Source organism: Phyllostomus hastatus, unplaced genomic scaffold (assembly GCF_019186645.2).
Source record: "Phyllostomus hastatus isolate PE091 unplaced genomic scaffold, TTU_PhHast_1.1 phas_contig_524, whole genome shotgun sequence".
Taxonomy (NCBI): domain Eukaryota; kingdom Metazoa; phylum Chordata; class Mammalia; order Chiroptera; family Phyllostomidae; genus Phyllostomus; species Phyllostomus hastatus.
The window spans coordinates 3,921,294-3,927,293 of NW_025333900.1; positions in this window are offsets into that span (position 1 = coordinate 3,921,294).

The window sequence follows — 6,000 nt, forward strand, 5'->3', positions numbered from 1 at the left end:
AGTGAGTATATGTAATAATATTTAATAAACCAAGAACTAGCAATGTGATTTCAATGATGTCCTGAGACTTTAACTAATAAGAGGAATTCTATAGAAGGCAGATTCTGACTGGGCCCCATCCAAGGACAGTCATTTACTGAAGCAGCTCTAGGTACGGGATGGATGGAAGCAGAGACCAGAGGCAGTGAAGCCAACTAAGAAACTATGACAGCAGCCCAAGGGAGGTAATGAAGGCTCCAAATGAAATGGTGAGAGCAGGAAGGAATGGACATTCTTAAGAGGAATTCAGCCTGGGCACATCGGAGAACTAATGACCATCTGTTTAAGGGGGTGATGGATACATGGTGGGAAAGGGAGTGAGAGAAAGAGATTTGTGCAGTTGATGCAATGGGGCCACATTGGCAGGGAGGTGAGTATCGTGTTTGTCAGAGATACTGGTCCTTGGACCTGGCTCCATGGATTTAAGCCCAAGTTCCTAGGGAGACAGATGCTGCAAGAGACAGGCAAGAGCAAAAGTGGCTATTATCTCAAAAGATGGTATGAGACACAGAAGCACAAACCACACTGCTTCACTGCTTCATGCCCAGGTGACAAAATGTGTCCCAAAATAGAGAGCAGTGTTTTCTTCTCAAGCCCAGAATCAAGGGTGATGTGGCTCAGAAAAGTTGGGGAGGGAGGTGGCACCCATAGTCAGGAGCCTGGGGAGAGTCAGCAAAGCAGGGCTTTGGCAGAATATGAAGCAGTAGAAAGGAAAGGTCCTGAAGTAGATCTAGGGGCAAGCAAGGGACCCAAGCCAAAGAACATGAGCAAGACCTCAGGGACTCAGAAATAATTGGCTGAGGGTCTGTATTCTGGAGAGGGGCCCAGACCAGTGAAATTTGAGTTCTGTCCATGAATTTGACCTCATGTGTACCCACAGGCTGGCGGGGCCCGGAAACATTCATGGTACAAATAGACACACCCCTGCACTTACCACATTGCATGGCAATCCACAGTTTACATAACTTTCTCCCTCACTGCTTTGTGAGCTTCTCAGGCACAAAGAGCCTGTCATTCAGCAGTACAGAGCATGTAGACATAGAAGGTGCTTGATCTGTATTGTCCTGTGGATGGTTGAAACACCAAGAGGGGATCTCATTGTAATATGACCATGGGACCTAATCTGCCCCAACTGAAACAGCAATATGGAAAAACTCCAGCATAACAAGTAAAAATCAATATGTCTCCAGTGAAACCATGACTGCCCGGATGACAGTGGGGCCCAGGAAGTGTCTGGTCTCTTCTGTTACTGTGAGCACATTGCCTCTATTTCTCCATTCTTTACAAACAGAGATACATTTGAACTTAATTAAATGGGCCACTTGGCCAAGAATAGCAGGCAAAAATCAGAGAGGGGAGAAAAAAGTTTTTTCTTTTCTGTATGTGGCAGACACATTAACTAACTATTTTAGAGACCAAAAACTTAAACAATGAACACTGACACATGCATCCACCCCAACTTCAATGCTGTGAATCTGAGAGGCAGCTATCTCCAGAGTCACTTAGGCCAGGAAGAGATGGCTAGAGACTTGTTTTAAATGAGGGTCTCAGAGGCACTGACAGAAGAACTCAGAAAGGAAGTGAAACCAGAAAAGTCTGTGTTCCTGCTGCCTGTCACTACCAGAGCTATCAGAAGCACTGCAACAGAATATTACATGTAAGCAGAGCCCACAAGTAAACCTGCTGCCTGGATTCCACTCAGGAAACACAGTTTGATGGAATGAGGAGGAGCAGGCAGCAGCAAGGAAGCTACTCTTCCCTCCAGAAGGTCAGCCAAGTGCCCTGAATTAGGAGCTCTGGGAGTCACTAAGACAAAGCAAAAGCTTGTGATATGTGATATGAAACCTTTTCAGCTGACTAGAGTGAGGGCAATTTTAGTGTCCAGGGCAGAGAATCCAGAGGATGGTCCCCAGTCAGTGTGCTCAGCAGAGTCACAACATAGGGTAATCTCATTAAGTTCCAGCCCCTGCACCCAGCCCCATGATTTACAGTCATGCCAGAGCTGGGGGCTTCCAGTGAAGGCCAATTTAAACCTGCTCTCAGTGAGGTTCCTGTGTGGGAGCTGCCTGGGGACTGGGAGGAAGCAGGAGGCAGGGAATTAAAGAAATGCTTGCATTTATGATCCATACTGTCCTCCCTTCCCACCCTTTTCTTTTTCTGCCAGAGTCATTGATTTTTTTAATTGCTCCAAACTCCACAATTCCATCCCCCTCAGCTCCTCCCACTATTGATAAGCACAAACAGAACCACTCCCAGACCCAGGCAGGACAACTCTTCCAACACTCACTAGCTCCAAAGTCAAGATCAGAAGGAGTTTTTTTTTTTAAACAAGTGTTTGGCATTCTAGCTTGTTTTTCTCATCTTAGTGTTTGAGAAAAATCCTGTATTTCCAGATTCTGACCTACCTGGCTTTTGACTTTAAAAATGGCCTAGTGATATTTTTCCTAGGATCTATATGGTGTACCTGCCTATCATAACTTCACAGGAAGATTCAAGAGTCTCCAGGAGCTGGAACGAGAAAAGAATACTACAAGAATGTCAATGTCAGATCAAATGAGATTGGCTCAATTTGACTGATATGATTTAAAGGCCTACCAATTTCCATTCACCAATGAGTAGGTTTTTGGGACTTCTATCAATGCAATTGATCTAAAGTTAGATTAGGCATGAACCCTTCCCCCAAGGACAATCCATCCTAGCCTTGGAGATAATGCATGTGCATAAAGGATGAGACTGGAAAGCAGAGAAATGCATGTAGTAGCAAGTTCAGAAGACGGACACGCTTCAAGATGTGGAGTGGGAGAGGGAGTTCTCCAGATAGGCCTAAACTGGGTACCACCTGCAAAAGGACAGGGGATCTGCTGTATTTGCAAAAGGGACTGAGAAGCTCCATGGGAAGTGCAAATGACTGCCCATTTGGACACCAACTACTAGTTCCTTTTAAAGACCCTCACCACAGAACAGGATTACCCAGAGAATTAAGGATCAACTCCTCCAGACCAGCTCCTCTTGGACCACTTGCAGCTTCCTGAGAAGGAGAGGACAAACTAAATAAAAAACCAAAAAAAATGGATCAATTGAAAGCTCTGTTACTGCCCTAATGCGGGTGTGACCTGGTGTGGAGGGAAGGGAGAATGGTAATTCCCTACCCACTCATCCACCCAGAGCCTGAGGGAGTGAACTGAGAGAAAACCACACAGGCACTTCATTCATGAGGCCTCCTTAAAGGAGACAACAGCTGTAGGGGTTCTGTTTCAGTAGGTCTAATTGTGTCTCCATCACCATCACACCATTTACAAACACTGAGGGATTCCCCATTGGTCCCCACCCCTCAAACCAGAAAGAGAGCCCAGCAGTACTAGAGTCCAGCAGTGAGCTGATGGGTGGAAAAGCCAGCCACTCTAGCTCCTGCCACTAGGAATGCCTTACACCTTGGGCTGGATGGCTGGGAGAAGCCCATCACCCTTCAGTCAGCAGGTTAACTGAGGCCTACATGAAGAAAACAGCATTTGAACTGGGCCTTGAGAAGGAGGGTGATTTGGACTTTTGCTTTAAGGAGAGGCATGCATCCAAAGGTTTAACACAAAAGTGTTGAGTGAGGAAAAAAAATATTCAAAAGGAGAAGAAAAGATACATTTTCAGGAATCAAAACCAGTGAGATCACAAGCACATACACATATCCTCACTGCATCCTGCCATTTTCCACACTTTATACCAGCTCAGGGACAGGGCCTTGACCTCTCTCCAAATTTTCTCCACATCTCAGCTCTCTAGGGTTCATTTGTCATAAATTTCAAAAACCATTAAAGTTTTTAAAACATCCTAAATGTCTTAAATGTAACGGCACTCACACATCTGCTCCTGCAGAATACCTGTGACTACATTTGTCCTGTTCTTTGTCCTCATTTTAAATTCACCTCCACACACAGACATGTTTCCTTCTTCTTCTGTGAAGATAAGAGTTCTTCCACATGTTAGTCCCCCTGGGGTATGGGACATACTTCCGACAGGCTGGACAGAGGGGCAGGAACTGGCAGACCAAGGGTCTCTTGTCTCCCACCCAGATAAGGCAGGACTCAGAGGCTGCAAGTGTTAGAAGGGAGTTCATGTCGATGTCATGTCCTGCTATTCAAAGTGTGGTCGGGGGCCTGGCAGCCTCAGTATCACCTGGTAGTTTGTTAAACATGCAGAATCTCAGGTTCAGCCCCAGGTGACTGAGTCAGAACCTGCATTCAGACAGCATTTGAGTGAAGGGATCTGAGAGTATAGTAATAAATAACAGACTTTCCCACTATGTTCTCTCTTTCAATCCCCAGAGCAACCCTATATTTTGTCTCCTCTCTACAGCTAAAGAAACTGTAGCTCAGAGAGGTTAAATAACTGGCCCAATACCACACAGCTACCTTGTGAAAAAATCGTATATTTGAGTCCCAATCTGGTGGATTTCAAAATTATTGTCTTTTCTACAGCAGACCTGAAGTTTTAACTCAGAGGGAAGAAAAGGAAAATCTAGCAACAGGTCCCACTGGGTGATATGGGAAGGCAGACAAGTAGGTTGTTATCTAAATCTCTGTTAGCAGGTAACTAAGCCCAGTGTCCAAACCAGGGACAGGGATCCATTTCTGAAGGCCACAGGGAGATTGGCATGAACAAGTCCGCATTCCAGTTCTTGGGAATCTGTAGCACTGAGCGGGTCTCCCAGGGACAGGCCTGTCCCACCCTGTGAGGAGACAAATGCACAAGCCCAGGATCCAGTACTAGACTCCACTCAGCAGGCAGGCAGCACACTGAAGCCTGGGAGCTGCATGCCAGAGCATCAAACCAGAGTCCTTAAATTCTTCTTGCCTAAAATCAGACCTGGGCCCAGAAGGAAGAGGCAAGAGATAGTGGCCTGGGGAGGAGATCCTGGAGGGAAGTGGTGGTCTGAAAAGATGCTGCCTACAGCCACTGCCTTGCTGGGGAATGAGAGCTCTGCAAGGTCACAGGCAGCTCTTGGGCCTTTGCTCTTCTGAGGGAAATGGTCCCAGTGTCTGCCCTCATGGGCCAGGAAAGGCTGGGAGGTGGTGTGGACTCAAGGCACTGTAAGAGGCTCCTCCCACCCCCTCTCCAACATAGTCTCCATGGAGCCCAACAGCCTTCCCAACTTTGGGCAAATTCATAGTCTAAGTTTTAAAGTAAGCTTTCCATGCTTATGCTTTTTTGTTGAGAAAAGGTTACTGAAAAACTATTTCTTCATTTCTACTAGACATCCAGAAAACAACAGAGGGATGGTAGAAAGCCACATGACAGCCATTTGGCAAAGCTTCTCAGAAGTGCTTTCCTATTTTTCTTTTTTACAGGCTCTGGAGGTCCACTGAGACCTCCGCAATCAAGCAAGGATCCCATTTCTTAACATTTTGCAAGTCTCCCTTACAAATGCCAGAAAATAAGCCTTGGACATAGCCATCACCATTCTGAGACTGTTTTCTAAAGCACAGATTGCAAAAGCCCGACCTGTTCTTACTGCCCTATATATGTCCTGCCTGCTGTTACCAAATCCGGCTTCTTAAATCAGTGCTGTCACCCTGTCATTCCCTTGCTAAGGACTTCTGCTTCTCATGGGAGCAAGCCCAAACTTAGATTTACATTGGAGACCCTCCACTACCACACCCACTTCACCCATGAACACTTGTTCCCTCACCCAAAGCATAATTTAGCCAGAATGGGTTCCCTGGTGCCGTGAGCTTCCCCACAAAGGTGTTTCCTCAGCCAAGCCAAGCCAAATCTATACAGTGGTGAAACCAAGCCAACGCCAAAGTCATATTGTAACAGACCCATGAACTGGATGGCTTCTGCTCAGTTGTGGGCATTGCATGGAGGATGAGAGAAGTGGTATGCTGGTAAATGTTCAACAACTGGCTCTCCAGGGGAGAAAATGTGGGCATGTGTATACATACATAAGTTTACCATAAACTTCACCTA